Raw genomic sequence first — 17,589 nt, 5'->3', positions numbered from 1 at the left:
GAAAAAAATAGCAGTTTAGAAACTATATTCAAAAGATTACTATTTTGGTTTTTTTCATATCTTAAAATTTTGAGTGTAACTATCTTTAAATTCTTGTAAAAGTTCAAAAAATTTTGATTTCAAAAAAAGTGGCCATTTATACCCCCCTTTTGGCATCACAACTTGGTACACTTACCCAAAATATATATCCAATTCTATATTCTAACTCTTTTAGCATGCTTATCATCTCCAAAGGTAGATTCTAAAGCTTTCCAAATTTCATGAGATGTCTCTAAGGATTTTACCTAACTGTACTCGTTCTTAAGAAGAGTTGACAATAATGATTCTCTGGTAAGTATATTACACAGAAACATATCTCTTTCAACTTCACTAAACTCTTCAAGTTTGTTCTCTTCCACAATCTCCTTTTCATTCTTTTTGAACAACCAATATCTTGGACCCATATATAGAAAATGAGTCTTCATCTAAACCCCTTCTAGTTTCCATAGTTAACTTGATCAAATTTAGGACTTTCTTTGCTGAAGTGACCTATCATTGATCTCCCAAAGTTGTTAAGCTTTTTCTTCAAGGACTTGATGCTCTGATACTAATTGTTAGGAGTAAAGTCCACCAAGATAACTGAGAGGGAGGGGGGAGGGGGGGTGGGTTGAATCCATTATCCAACTTTTAAAACACTTATCAACCTTATTAATCCTTAATCATGTGAACAATATAATCAACAACCATAAGAAGATACTCAAACACAATAACTCTAACACTAGATATGTTAATTAAGGAACCTATTGATCGGAGGGAAAACCCCAATTGAGATGGTACTCACAAAAGGATGTGCTAGTATAGAACTTTCTTGTTAGAGGATGGACTCTGTTAGGAGCCAATAAAATACATTCTATACATATGAGTTCCTATTAGGAGACTTTGAATCCATGTTAGTCTATTCCAACCCTGTTAGGAGTTGTAGAAGGTGAATGGACCCACTATCCAAACATCTTCATAGGAAAGACCACTTAACTCACTATCCAACAAATCTTTGTATTGTTCCTTGTAGAATAACAAAAATTTATAAATCCTTCTCTATCTTCCGATAGGATCAAACCTCTTCTGATCTTGATATCATATCATGAACTTAGCATCTAATAATCCCTTGGATCACTTAGTTACATTTAACATATACTTCACATTTCACACACTTGAATACATACATCACAACAAGGAAAATAACTTTCCTAAGTTATACCATGTCCTCAAAATAATTCCTTGAGTCAGCCTTGGGGTTTTCTCAATTAATTATAATAGGACCTCTTTAAGATACATATTTTTTTTACAATTACACAATGTTTTCAGCTCATAGTCTTTAAAACTTCTCACATGTGCAACATCTTTCTTTGCATACTCACTAACATCATCATCAGGTTGTCTACTTTCACTATCTAACTATTTTGATCATGACTCTATCTTTGTAAAGAGATACTAATCAATCATTAGGAACCACTTATTAGGTACTCTAAATGTATACCATCTTCTATAAATCAAGCACATCTTCTTCATGTATTTTGACTTTCTTCATGTGCACTTAACCACTTCATCAAGGCACAATGTATAAAACATCCTTAACTGTGCTTAACCTATTCATCGATACTCAGTCTATATGACTTTGTTCTCTATCTGCAACTTTGTTAGTCTTTAAATAATGTTATGTTGACATCAATCACAAACATAGTCATGAATGGAACATGTCAATATGCTAACAATCTCCCCAAGTGTTCTAGAAATTATTAGGATACTCCCCCAAAGGAATACCATCAGTATTCATGCTAACAAATGGGATATGTCTCTAGGGGTCCTAGGACCCTTAGAGACATATGTTGTCATGGAATAGGTTAAAAGGGGATATAGGGTACCCTATGACCCCTTTTAACTCATTCAAACAAATGAGATATGTCCCTAGGGGTCCTAGGATTCCTAGGGACATATTTTGTCATGGAATGGGTCAAAATGGGTCATAGGGTAACTTATGAATCCTTTCTACCCATCAAGAACAAATGAGATATGTCTGTAGGGGTCCTAGGATCTCTAAGGATGTATGTTATCATGGAATGGGTTGAAATGGGTCATAGGATACCCTATGGCCCCTTTTAACCCATTCAAACAAATGAGATATGTATAGAATACCCTATGACCCCTTTTGATCTCTTTGAATAAATGAGATATGTCCCTGGAGCTCCTTAGACCCCTAGGGACATATGTTGTCATGAAATGGGTCAAAAGGGGTCATAGGTTACCCTATGAGCCCTTTCAACCCATTTAATCACATTATATATTGCCTGGGTATGTTGTCATAGAATAGGTTGAAAGGGATCATATGATACTCTATGACCCCTTTCAACCCATGTGAACAAATGAGATATGTCCCTCTATAATTATTCTAATATATACTATATAATTTAATGTATTCTATAATATATATATATATATACCATAATATATAAACTATAAATAAATAAATATACTATATAATTACTATATATGGTAAAACATATACTATATCCAATAATATATAATGTAATATATGCTTTATCTTATAGAATATTAATATAATATTATACTATCCTATATATTATATGCTATAAACTCATATATGAAACAATTTGTAACTAAAAAGAGAATTAAAAGAAAAAAAATGTTTATTTCTCTCAATCTATAACAACCAAAAAGGCATTATGTCACCTGGTAATGCTGGAGTGGGAAGTCTTGGTAGGCCTAGTAAGAGAACAAGGTAGAGTACAAGGGAAAATGTTGCTGAGGCTCTTGGGGCTCCTATTCCTTTTCCTACTAACATTATCCAAAGTACCATGGAAGTAGGTAAAGAGGTGACAAACATAATCAAGGAGCTCTTGTAGGTGTGGGGTATGGATTAGGCATGCTTGTTTATGGTTTGTGTGGTTTTGTTGGTTTTTTCCTTTTGCTTTCCTATTCGTTTAAAAATCTAGGTTCCAGGTCCTTTTAAAACTTGGTCATTTTATATGGCTCAAACTCTTGGTTTCAGGTCCCTGTAAAACCTAGTTTGGATGGTTTTTAACTTTAGGTTTCAGGTCTTTGGAAAACCTAGTAGTGCTTTAAATGTTTATCTTTAGTTTTTTGTAAAGGGTTTCAGGTCCCTTCAAAACTTTCTTTTACCATAATCTAAAAGAACCAAAAAGGCATAAAGTTGAACAATTGAATCTTAATTACATGGATCAAGGAGGAGACAATCTCAATCTCTCACTAATTTTGAGACAAAACCCTCCAATTTCCATGGGATTCCTCTACCATGGTCTGCAAAGGATTAGGTACCTAATATATCAAGTATTCAATTTGCTTAGGTAATTTTTTTCTTTGGTATTAGGATTTGGAGCAAAAAGTAAACATGAAATTTCTAAAGCGCTTTTGGATATTTTTAAAATTATTATTTTTCGCATCGCCACTTTTTGGCCCACTATAATCCTACACGTACCCTAAATTACTAATGCTTTGGTTTTAAAATCAGAAAGATTTATCTTCAAGACTGTATTGGAGTTGAATTTTATTGTGTTTAGTTTTTAGAATCAATTGTATGGGATTATTTTCTCAAACTTCATAATTCATCATTAAAAAGGAAAGCAAGACAATGAAAAAAAAGTTTGATACTTATAAATAAAATAAAATAACATTATAACAATTGTTTAAAAACATGATATTCATCAACCAAATAATCTTAATAAATTTAATATTTTTCAGAAAAAATTACTATTTGTTCTTTAATTTTTTAAAAATGTTTTATTGTCATTGCAATAGTCTCCATGAGGCATAAAACATGAATATTCAATAAGATTCGGTCCTACAATTTTTAAAACATTCAGTTTAAGAAACAATCTAGACTCTTCTTCCTCCCACTAATAGTGTATTTCTAATTGTTGAACAACTTTGTTACTCAACTGTTGATTATTTGGCTCTTTAATTATTTGTGAGTTATAAACTAACAGATAGAAATTAATAAACAAAATTAAAATAGTAAAAAGAATATTAAATTCAACATAACAAATTATAGTAACTTGACAATTGTGTACATCCACTTTTATGCAAGGAAATCATATATTGGTCTAATTTGTACAATCATGCTCACATATAGGCTACATGTAGTCATTTATACCAAGCTTTTAGAATATGAAGAGATGACAGAAAAAAGAATGGTCATGTGACCATTGGGCTTCATATCCCAACAATATTACCCATAAAATTCATCTAGCACATCCATGAATTGTGGCATCCCTACATTCAAGTTTTCATATACATCATAGCTAAGCCTTGAAAAGACTTCAACTTTGCTAAACTTTGTCCAAGAACAAAAATGTTAACATTCTCCAAAAAATTTCAACTTGAATACAATCCAAAAAAAAAAAAACTTCCATTACAACTCTTACAAGTACAAACTCACCCATAAGTTCATTATCAGAGTTGAAATCACCTCTTTGCCCCAAATTTTCTTGTATATCTTCCACTAGATTAACTTGACATACAATGCTCTAAATTTGAATACATATCTCCATTTTTCCATACTCATGACTTTCTGTAGGATTTGCCTGACTATCTATCATCCACACCAATAATTGGAAGTCATAGTGTTGGAAATGTAGTATAGACTAGGCAACTCAGGGTGGGTGATGAATCAGGAACCAATCAAACATATACTTTAATTCACCAATTAAATATTCACCATATGATCTAATCTAATTGCATGCATGAAAGATTGAAAGCAATAAAACATTCATACCACTTAACACAATATTTGGTAACCCAGAAACCTTCCAAAATAGAAAGTAAAAATAGGGTGGAAATGATACCCACAAATTTTATTTTGCACTATAAGGTTAGCCTATTAAATATTACAATTGATCACTTTTGATGATCTACCTTGTTAGGAGCAATAAGGACTATCAGGTGCACCTTGTGAAAGAATTTACAAAATACAATGAAGTATGCACTCTGTTAGGAGATTTGGAATGAGACTGTTAAGTCCACCTTGTTAAAGGATTTAATTGATGCACTTGTTAGGATGAATCAGTGGTTAACCTCTGATCTGCAACTCATTTTTTTGAATGAGATTCCTTTGGAATATAGTGACCACCTGGCTATGATAGATAAGCCTCTTCTTTTCATTACACTACTTGTAGCCTTATTAATTCACACTCATGCTTCTTCTATTTGTTCACACTCTTTGATATATATTCACACTAGATAAGAAAAGATATATTACATATATATATATATCAATCCAATAAATTAACTTCTAGAGTCAGCTACAATACTAAATTCAAACAATCTTCACAAAGTCGGCTCACTACTGAAACTCAGGTTCTAAAGGCCACACAAGTGATGTTCTAACACTTGGAAACACTTGTCAACACTTAGAAAACTTTGGCACTCAGTTTATGTAGATGCGTAGCCCATACTAGTCAATTGTAGTAACAAAAACTTAGTTAGCACTTGATGACTTGATGAACATAGAAGAACTTGGTAGACTCGCTTAACATTAAATGGCTCTGTCAACACTACCTTCATTGACTTTGTTAAAACATTGTAGCTCGGTTAACACTAAATATTCATCACTTACACTAAAGAACTCGGTAGAAACTAATATGCTTGAATTGCACCGCATTCTATCTTACATGCTTGATAGACACTATGAAGCTTGGGAGACTCTTCTTTCTGCATGTGGAGCTCAGTAGTAATGTAAACAACTGACTAAGTGTTAAGTCACAAATAGACAAAGTATTTGACCTTAATGTCAACAATCTCCCCCTTTGGCATTAGTGACAAAAATACATATCATACCAAAATATTGTATACTCAAAATATAAGTCAAAACTCCCGCTATCAACACATCTGGGTCTGCAACTTAGTTTTGACTGTTGTCTACTACTATTGTTTTTTATTAGATAAATAGGTTTTACAGGGAACCTGAAACTCATAAGTTAGTACATAAGAAGGCTTATAATAAGCATGACAAACCAACCAAAAAAGTATAAGTTCAAAGGCTGATAATAAGCATTAAGCCTGGCAAAAGGAAAAAGTTCCGAGAAAAGACCAGGAAAAGGAAACAAGAAAAGCCACGACCTAAAGCTAGAACAAAAAGCCAAAAGGCAATGAAAAAAAAAAAGAACATGCAAGAGTTATTCCTTGTTCTTTCGCTCCAGATCATGCATCACTTGAGTAGCCTCAAAGGCCAGTTGATTCTCCTCTATTTCCATCTGTTGCACTGTTTGATTCCCCTGGTCCTGAGTAGGAGTGGAGTTGTCCTTTGCAGGGTCATCCTCCATTTTGGCCTCACCCCTATCATTTCCATCCTCATCATGTTTCATTTCTCTATCTTTGATCCAGCCGATGAGAGAGATGATGTTGTTGTTGATGGATCTTAACAAGGAAAACATCTGATTCACAAGGTTGTGATCATAGTTTTCCAGGTTGTGTATCCTCTGTTCTGCCAGACTAAGCCTGTCAGCCGAATCCGTCCTCTTGTTGGCATCCATTCCTTTCCTTGTTGCCTCAATATGTTTCACCTGATATTTAACTTCCTCAAGCTCGTGGAAAAGCCATTTGATTGATCTGAAATTATCAATCATTTTGTTGTGAGCATTATTTAAAAGGTTCATCCCTGTCTCCCTGGCTCTAATGGAAATGGCCATAATCGCTGGATCAGTTAATTCTTCTAGCCGCTACTCTTCTTGATTATCCATGAGGATTTGGGGATTCATGGCCTCCCTAAAGATTCCCATTTTGGCGGTCTTGACATTGAAATTGATCCATGTTTTCCTCCTATCATTGGTCTGCACTTCCCCTTTCGCATACCCAACTTTCTCCTCTTTCTGCTCCTCAAGGTGGAGATGGACTGGAGAAAGGGGTAGCATAGATGCCTCCTCAAATTGAGAGCGCACATCCTCCAGACTCTCCCTCTTGTGCTTCTTCCTTCCACTATCCTCCTTTGTTTCCTCCTATGTCTCCTTAACCACCTCCTCAGACTTCGGTTCCTCCTCATCGTCGCTACCTCCCTCCTCAGCCTTCTTAGCCTGCTTCTGCCCGAGATCCCTAGGGCTTTTTCTACTTGGGGTTATGGGGGAGGGGGATTTTTTAGCATGGTAAGTCACTGCTTTCCCTGAAGTAGAGATCCCGGCTTTCTTAGGACTGAGGCTCTGAGTATCATCTGAGTTAGAGGAGTAACTGGAACTTCCAGACTCCACAATCTCTTTTTGAGGGGGGGCATTGCTAATAGTCTGAGCTTTGAAGTGCTCATGGATAAGTAGTAACAGCCCCTCATGTAGAGCTGGGTTAGCAATGGGCTTCTTTTTGAAGCTATCCATCACCTTACTCATAGAGGTTAATAGATAAAAAGGGAAAGAAATTCTGGCTTTCTTTCAGAAATGATATAAAATAAAAAAGTGGTGGGTACGAGCTCTATCAAACCTTGGGTCCAAAGTGATGTACTCAATAACAGCTTTCAGAACATACCTCCACCACTTCTTCATGGAGTCGAGGACATAGTAGGTGTCAATTTTTTTCAACGCCTTCAATTCCTTCTCACTCTCCACAAAGTCCCTAACCACATTGGCTGAGAGCTTCTTATCCTTGAAGAATTTGAAACCCTCAATAGGGATCTCGGTGACAGCCACAACCACCTCCTCCATTATCCGGAAGTTGATGCCATTCACCTTAACCCTGCCATCCTTCCAAGACCCCACCATACTGTTGGTCACCTCCTGATCAAAACCGTGTAGCTTCATGAGATACTTGGTTACCCCACCCTCTTCCAGCTTTTCCCAAACTTTTGGCCTACTTCTCCATTTCTCAAAGACCCCCACCAGCTCCTTTTTGCATCTCTCGCCCACCATCTCCGCACACTGCACACCCACTTTACTCATATGTTCTTCACTATGATACTGGAAAGGACCTCTGAGATTAAGCAAAGGGAAGAGAAAAATAACTCTGTTGTTGCCCCTGAAATGATTGCAATAAACAACCCACAAAGCATGGAAATTAATTAATAAAGGATATCTGCATTTACGAATTCCCAAGCTTCTATTATGAAAAGTACCCATATATCTTAACCCTTTCATATTCATAATTACAACTTGATATCCTCCGTACTTCCTTGGGTTTTATCCAAGTCAATCTAACACTTGACATCTGCTGGCAAAGAAGTTTCAGGAAGCCAAGTCATTTTTTGGTCTGTGCCGACCCCTATATTTGCCAACCTGTCGGTAACCGGGTTTGCTTCCCGAAAAGTATGGGTGACGTGGAATTTATTAAATTTGGCAAGGGTCTCTCTAGTCTCATTAATGAGATTTATAATAATCCAAGATGGATATGAATTGCCATTGATGCACTTAATAATGTTATTCGAGTCCCCTTCAAGCCATAAATTGGTGACCCCAATTTCAAAAGCTAGTTTAACAACATTGCACGCTACGTTGGCTTCTGCAAAATGATTTGTTTGGAAACCCAATGGGAGAGAAAAATCCACAATACTATCTCCATTTTCATTTCTAACCACACCTACACTACTCGAGGATCTAGGGTTGCCCTTGGAGGCTCCGTTGAAGTTGGCTTTGTGCTAGCCTTTAGGGGGGAGGAGCCACTTGGCTTCCTATCTTTTTCTCATTTTGTCATTTACCTTCTCCTTTTTCCTACCTCCTATCTCAAAAGCTCCCCCCTTCCTCACAGAAAAATTTTCCTTTATGTTATTGAAGATCTTCCTTCCAACAACCAAAGCCGACTCCTCCCTCTCTCTAAAAATCTAGTTGTTTCTCTCCTTCCATATGCTCCAACAAAAATGGGGCAGGAGCCAGGAGCTGATTTCCTTCAAGGCAGACCCGTTGAACATACCTTGCCATTGGCAAAAAAAGTCCAGGAGGTTGGAAGGAATGCACCAACTTTGGTCAAGGTCCTAGGTGAGGAAGTCCCAGACTATCCTGGAGTAAGAGCAAAGAATGAACAAATGATTTCCTATCTCTGACTCTTCTTTGCATAAAACACATCTGCTGGGCATGATACGACCTCTTTTAATGAGATTTTCCTGGGTGAGATTTTTTTCCCGAAGTGCCAACCAAAAAAATATGTTGACTTTTGGTGTTAGGCTCGAGAGCCAGGCCCTCGACCAAGGGGGGGACACTTTAGTACTCCATAAAGTAGAGTACCCAGAGGCAATTGAATAGAGCCCATTGGCATTATCCCTCCAAACTAGTTCATCCTTGTTGGTGCTGAGGGATAAGGAATTAAGTATGATTATAATTGGTTTAAGGTCCTCTAAGATAATAGAAAGGTCCTTCCATCCCTGTTTAGTCCTATAGTTGCTGACTTTGTGCCCAAAAAGGTTGATGCACTCATTAGCCCAAACACCATAGCTAGGATTATTAATGAGGGGGCCTTGAGAAAGCCAGCAGTCCAAATAGAATAGACTGTTCTCCTCATTTCCCAGCTTCTAGGAGACCTTAGAGGTAGCCAAATCCCTGGTTTTTAAGAAGCCATTCCAAACAACTGAGCCTCTAGGGATATCCTCATTGAAAAGAGTGAACTGAAAAGAGGGCCTTTTTATATACTTGTTCACCACAGTGTCTCTCCATTCCCTTGTGCTACTAAAGATGGACTAGATTTGCTTTGCCAGGAGGGCCTTGTTGATATGAGTGAGCTTCCTAATTCCTAGACCACCATTCTTTTTAGGGAGACAAACTTTGTCCCAAGCAACAAGGGGGTACCTTTTATTCCTTTTAGTTCCTATCTATAAAAAATCCCTTTGGATTTTCTCCATCCTCTTGGCATATTTTCCAGGTATGGTGAAAAGGCTCAGGGCATATATTGGCAAGTTTTGAAGGATGGATTTAACTAGTTGACATTTTCTAGCTTGGCTAAGAATGGCTCCTTTCCAGCTAGCCAGCTTCTTACTAAACCTATCCAAGATGTCATTCCAAAAGGAATCAGAGAGGGACGTGCCCAAGGGGAGACCAAGGTAGGTAGAAGGAAGCTTCCCTGCCTGACATCCCAAGATTCTGTAGATTCTCTGCTATCTTCCCTCTAGAGTGTTGACAAAGAATACAGAGCTTTTGTCCCAATTGATGAGCTAACTTGACCCTCTGGAATAAGTGTCCAAAGTGTCTTTTAGAGCCTTGGCCTCCCTAACCAAGGCCTCTCCTCCCATAATGGTATCATCAACAAATTGCTGATGCGTGAAGGGGGTGCATTTGGAAGAAGGTTTAAAGCCTTTGATTCTCCCTTCTTTCCTTTTCTTCTCCATGAGTCTGCCAATACATTCCACCAAGATGATGAAAAGAATCAATGATAGAGGATCCCCCTAACGAAGGCCTCTAGTAGGTTTGAAGAAATTAGAGGGGGATCCATTCACTAAAACAACTAGAGAGGGGGTGGTGACCAGCTGTGAGATTAGCTTGCAAGATTTGACATCAAAGCCAAAAGCCTTCAACACCAACTCCAAAAAGGACCAATCCACCCAATCGTAAGCTTTAGACATGTCAAGTTTGAGTAACATCCCTTTTCTCTTACCAGCTTCTATAGAGTGAATCACTTCATGCACCATGATAATCAAATCTAAAATCTGTCTGCTTGGGACAAAACTAGATTGTTGTTGAGAGATGATCTAGGGGAGAAGCTTAAGTAGCCTCAAAGTGAGCACCTTCGAGATGATCTTATAAAATGAGTTGCATAAGCTAATGGGTCTGAACTTATCCAGAGTGTCAGTGCCTGGCACTTTGGGAATAAGAACTAAGAATGTGGAATTGATTTCCTTCAGAATACTTCTGGCTCCAAAGAACTCCTGAACTGCCTTAACAACATCCTTCATAATGACAGGCTAGTACATTTGGAAAAATAAGGTAGGAAAACCATCAGGTCCAAGCGATTTATCCACCGAAGAGAAAAAAGAGCTTCTCTCACTTCAGAATCAGAAAGAATGGCCCGGATCAGATTATTATGGTGTGGTTGGAGGATCTGAGGGATACAAGAGACAATGCTGTCCTGGTCCACCTTAGAGAGAAAGGATCCTAAGAAAGAAGGGAGGAGAAGAAAGAGAAAACTTCAAGTGAAATATCTTCTTCCTTAGTCAGCACACCCTGATCTTTCTTTGAGCCAGAAACCCTATTGTTAGCTCTATGTTTAAGAGTGGATAAATGGAAGAACTTTGTGTTCTAGTCTCCTTCCTTGAGCCAATTGATTCTAGATCTTTGCTTCCTAAACTTTTCCTCTTTACTAATGATGTCATGTAAATCAAACAGGATGGACAACTCTTCTTCTCTACTTGAGGCATCATACCCAATTTCCTGAATGGAGGCTTGGATGGATGAGAGATTAGTAGAGAGATCCTCTTTCATAGAGAATAAATGACCAAAATCTGAGTTATTCCAAGCTTTTACCATCCTTTTAACATTACTGAGTTTTCTAGCTACCCTGAACATAACATTTCCTTCCACATCTATGCTCCACCAGCCCTTAATTCTCTCTAGAAGGTCAGGGTGGGAGGTCCACATTTTCTCAAAATGGAAGGGAGGAGGTCTACAAGGGTCAAAAGGAACAATTAAGAGGGAGATGGGGGAGTGGTCGGACCCAATTCTAGGTAAAAGAGCTAATTTGCAAGAAGAGGACTACATCCATTCAGGAGAAATGAGGGCTCTATCTAGTCTAACCTGAATACACTCCTTGCCTAAGCGTTTATTGGACCAAGTAAAGTCACCACCCATAAGGTCCAGATCTAGAAAAGCCAAATCATTGATGAAGTTAGAAAGATCATGCTTGCTATCCTAGTCCTGAGGCATACCACCCTTCTTCTCCTTATCCAAAAGAGGGGTATTGAAATCTCCCATAATGATTCTTTTTTTCAAGTTACTATTCTGAACCAGCCCTTCTACTCTGGACCAATAGGATTTTCTTTCTCTCTTGTTGTTAGGGGCATAAATGTTGAGCAAGAACCAAAATTCATTGGAATGAATATTGTACACTTTACAAAAAAGAATGTTACCTACATTGGAAACTGATTCCACCCTGAAAAGTTTTGACTTGTATAAAGTTAGTAGGCCCCTAGAGGTTCCATCAGAGTCTGAAGCCTCACCACTCATCATGTTACTGAACTCTATGTTTCTCAAAGAATCCTTTTTCATTTTTATTTCTTGGATCATCAAAATATCTGGTCTCTGATCTCTAATCAAATTCCTAGTGATTTTCTATTTATGGGTGCCATTTAGGCCCCTAATATTCCATGAGATGATCTTCATTTTTTACTCTTGGAAAAGTCCTTCAGGGTGCTTTGGCACCCATTCTCCAAACACCTTCTAGTTTCCTCTTCTCTAGAATCCCTTTCTAATTTCCTGTCTGCTTTGGTTGTAGAGCCCACATCTGGTTTGTAACTGCTCCTAGTCACCGCTGGAGAAGCCTTGGATGGATCTCTGATTTGATTCTTCCTAGGTATTTCTCCCTTCTTTTCAAACTTCAAGGATCTAGAAGTCTTATTAGCATTCCTTGGGGTGCTGTGAAGATCAACCCTTTGGTCCTGATCTTTCACCAAGTCCTCCTTATCTCCTGTTCTGGTCGCTGCTTCTCTGGTGGAGACCAATTTTTCCTCTAGGTCCTGGAAGATGATAATTTCCTTATTTCTCTTTCCTTGATCTCTTCCGTGGAGTCCAGAATCGGTTGTTCCTCTTTGGGGAAAAGGTCCAAACCAGCCTCCTGAAAACCTTTCTGTGAGACATCCTTACCTTCCTCTTCTCCAGGCTTGAGGGTCCTTTCCTTGACCTGATCATCCCCTAATAGCTAGGGTTTAGTTAAAGGTAGAGAAGAACTGGGTCTAGACTTGAGTAACTCTCCTTCTTTACTAGTCGTTCCCTGAGGCTCTTGGTTTTTCCTCTTTGGGGCTTCTTCTACATACTGGGTCTCCGTAGCTAGGTCCTTCTAGCCTTGTGCAGTGGTCTTCTTTTTCCAAACTTTCTTCTACTACTATTGTTGCTCAGTAACCTTTGACTCTATTTTTTGATTTTTCAAAATTGTTTTTGCAAACACATTTTTAACTTTGTATATACATCTTTCAAAGTGTACATGTATTTCCTATATATTCCCCTTATGTGTACAAAATTCTCCCTTACATATGTATACATTCTACATTCCCCCTTTTTTTGACACAAATGCCAAAATCAAATGCATAACTACAAGGTAACACCAAAATCTAAAAGGAAATCATTGTGTACCTTTAAAAACATGGACATTGTCTTGTCCCAATTCTCTTGCAAAATTTTTGATGCATGCAAAGCTATCTGAACCTCTTCTGATAATGCCATTGTGTGATATGGATTGTTCTTTAATGACCAAATGCTCTCCATGGTTTTGCTGAGGTGATTGAGCTATAGCTCAACAAGATTGAAAGATAAGTTGTTCTTCTCAACTTTGAAAGATAGGTCAACAACTTCATGTGAGAAACTATTAAATCAACTTGAGGTGTAAATCGTGTGGGCTATAACATGGATACTGAATTTGATTTCCATGTTAGTTACACCATTCAACTACATGCATCTACCATCCCATTTGGAATGAGTTCTCTTTTTTAGTTCAACCTAGCCAAGGGATTTTGTGATTTTTAACTTGTTCAACATTGGCAACCCTATAATTCTGTGTATCATCTTCTTGATGATTTAAATAGGCTGGTCCAACCAAAAATACATGTTGTGGACTCAACTGAGGATTAATCTAATCCATTTCCCTTGGAAATCTCTTGGCATGTGTAGGATATGTGTTAAACCTTCTGTCTCCAAATGCTTGTGATTAGGTTTCAAGCTCCCATCCACACATAAATCATTGAATGCCTGATTCATTTCTAGTGTTCTAAACTCTTGAATTAAACAATGGTAATAAAACCAAATATCATGAATAAAGAGTACCTTGGGAGGAATTTGTGATTATTCTCCAACAAGGTCAAGTTCTTTTATGATTGTCAAACTCATTTTGAATGTCAGGGCTTTACAATTGACTCCTTGAACTAACATCTACATAGCTTTCTTCACCTTACTACTAGAGGATGCCATACTACTCCATAAAACTTCAACTACTATAAAGAACTTTGATGAAATTTCTCTAAATTTCTCGAGGAATCTAGAGTACTCTATACTCTATTTTCTCTAGAAACAGTAATGTTTGATTTCCCCTTTTAACAAAATTTAGTCATAAAATTATCATTAATGCATCATACAATAGTTTGCTTGGTGATAGGTTGTCCTCTACTTGGCTAAGTTTTCATTGCTCAAAAGACACCTTTGACTTAGTAAGATCTTTTAACTCAATAGGAAGTTTAATGAAAAGAACTTCAAACTCAGTAGGAACTACCATCGCTTGGTTTAAAATCAAAACTTGGTAGAGTCAACAACTTGGTAAAGTCTCCTACTAGGCATTTGCATCGAAGCTTAGTTAGATTTGAACATGCTTGGTAAGGTCTTCAACTATCATCTAACTCAATGATCCTTGTGCATATGAAATGTTGATATAGATCTTCTACATGCTGACTAGAACTGATATGTGATGTCTCCTTCTGAATCATAGTTCCAGTGCTCTCCATGAATAATTTGTTTGAGATGGTTGAGTTATCCAACTCATTGACTTGGGTATCAACACTATCATTACTCTAATTTACATCCTTAGAAGATTTCCTTGCCCATTGTTGCCTCATTTGACTTCTAATATTGTTAGTTTTAGCTTTCTTTTCATCTTCAATTTTTCTTCTATTCATAAAGTTCTTGGCAAGATGTCCAAGTTCTATACAAACAAAACATCTCTTTGTAGTGTCTCTCTTCCTTGTGTGGTGTTTTATGCAATTTTCTCTAATGTGCCCAAACTCACCACATTAGTGACATCTATACTATGTGTTGTAATCCTAACCAAATATAGCTTTGACAATTTTTCTATTGGGTTCCATTTCTTGGTCTTGCATTTTGAAGATTTGTGCCCTTATTTGTTGCAATTGAGACACTTTCCTTCAAACTTAGGTTTCTTTATGCATTCACTTTCTCTATCCTAGTTTGTTGCAACTGTAACACTTTCCATTGAAATTTGATTTATGTTTTCTCCAACACTTGTTTGATGTATGTCCTATCTTTCTATAATGATTAAATGTAGGCCTTTTTTCTTTTGAGATCTTTGTTGAGATGATTTACCTTCTTCTCTGTATCCTAATCCTTCTTTACCTTTATGTCTAAATTGATTTTTCTCATTCAATTGATTCATGCTTTCTTGAGATTTCATCATCCTCTCATTGGTTTGCTTCTCTATGCTGATGTCATTCTACAATATTTCATTCTTCATCCTCAAGTTGATAAGCTCTTGATTTTCATAATTGATTTGATCAATCAGATCTATTCACTGAAGAGGTAGTTGATGAATTTCATTTTCCTTTTCAGGTATTTCTTCTTTGGCTTTGTCCTTTTTTTCCATGACTTCACACATTCTGACTGATTGAATTTCTTGTTCTCTTTTCAACTTTCTGACTTCTTCATGAAGAGTAAGATTATTTTCAAGTAGATCTTTGATTTTTGTATCAATTTCATCTAAACTTATTTCTTGAAAAATGTCTTCAATTCTTTCTTCGATGTAGAGATTTTTATTCATTTATGCTACAAGATATTTTCTTCTTTTTTTAGGGATTGAGAGAGTTTCTCCTTCATTTTGTTCAATTGTTCCATGACCAACTACAAATTTAACTTTTCATTCTCAATGGCTTTCTCCAGTCTATATACTTATATTGTCTCTAATCTTTTCTCAAGCTGGTAAATTTCTAACGTGAGAACCAAAGCTCTAATACCAATTGTTGGAAATGTAGTATAGACTGGGTGATTGAGAGGGGTGGTGGGGTTGTTGAATTAGGAACCAATAAATCTTATACTTTAATTCACCAATTAAATATTTACCATATAATCTTATCTTATTACATGCATAAAAGAGTGAAAGAAATAAAGCATTCACAACACTTGACAAAATATTTGGTAACCTAGAAACCTTCCAAAATAGAAAGTAAAATTGAGGTCGAGATGATACCCACAAGCTTTATTACTATAGTATAAACTTAGCCTATTAAAGCTTACAATTGATTGCTTATGCTGATCTGGCTTGTTAGGAGCAATAAGGACTTTCAGGTCCACCTTGTGAAAGGATTTACAACATAGAATGAAGTATGCACTATGTTAGGAGATTTGGGATGAGACTGTTAAGTATGCCTTGATAAAGGATTTGATTGATGCACCTATTAAGATGAATAAGTGGCTGATCTTTGATTTGAAACTTGGTTTTCTGTATGAGATTCCTTTGGAATACAATGATCACCTGGCTATGATAGATAAGTCTCTACTTTTCCTTATATTGCTTGTAGCCTTATTAATTAACACTCATGCTTCTTTGGCTTGTTCACACTCTGATATATATTCACACTAGATAAGAAAATATATATTACATATATGTACCAATCCAATAAATTACCTTTGGAGTTGGCTACAATACCAAATTCAAACAATCTTCACAATATTAGATCACTATTGAAACTCGAGTTCTGACGACCACTTGGGTGATGTTCTGACACTTGAAAACACTTTTCAACACTTCAAAAACTTTGGCACTTGGTTGATGTAGTTTCTCAACCCATATTGATCACTTAGAGTAACAAAAACTCAATCAACACTTGATGACTCGACAAACACTGAAGAACTTGGTAGACTCGATTGAAACTAAATGGTTCTATCAACAATTCATTAACACACTATAGCTCGGTAGAAAATGAATACTTGGTAGACACCATATAGTTTGGTCAACACTAAATATTCATTGCTTACACTAAAGTGCTTAGTAGCAACTAATATGTTTAGATTACACTACATTCTATCTCATATGCTTGATAGACATTGTGAAGGTTGGGAGACTCTTCTTTCTACATGTGGAGCTCGGTAACAATGTAAACAACTGACTAAGTGTTAAGTCACTAAAAGACAAAATATTTGACCTTAGTGTCAACACATAGAAGATACCTAGAATAGGTAATTTAGTGTGCAACACATCAACTATTGTCAAAATAAATAAATGGTCTAGAACTGGGCCTAATTTACTCATTAGCCTCATCATCAAATCTCATATATTAGTGATGGAATTAGAAAACCTCCATTGAAGCTCTCTTTCTCCTCTATCTTCCAATGGAATTGAATTAGATTGAGCATACCATTCAGAAAAAGAAGCCCACCTATCATTTCCTTTAGAAAATTTGGGACAAGCATAATCAAGTACTCCATGATATCTATTATCATTTCTATTTTTTGAACCTTCATATCCCATCATGTGAGTGCCTTCTCATCTTCCTACTAAAAAGGCTAAATCTTGGGCCATATCATCAACAAAAGCCTCTACAAATGCATACTTGAAATTTGCAGGAGTCCACACAGCTCTCTCTACCATCAATGTTCCCTCTTTGGTAGTGATGTTGAACATCGCTCCTAACATAGGATTGTCATCAATGCTTGTAAATGAGTTCAAGACTTTATCATGTGTGATAGGTGGTAT

This window comes from Cupressus sempervirens, chromosome 7, assembly GCF_028749045.1.
Source record: "Cupressus sempervirens isolate cs-2001-9-10 chromosome 7, ASM2874904v1, whole genome shotgun sequence".
Taxonomy (NCBI): Eukaryota; Viridiplantae; Streptophyta; class Pinopsida; order Cupressales; family Cupressaceae; genus Cupressus; species Cupressus sempervirens.
The sequence above is the reverse complement of the archived record's forward strand: the minus strand, read 5'-3'. Positions refer to the sequence as shown.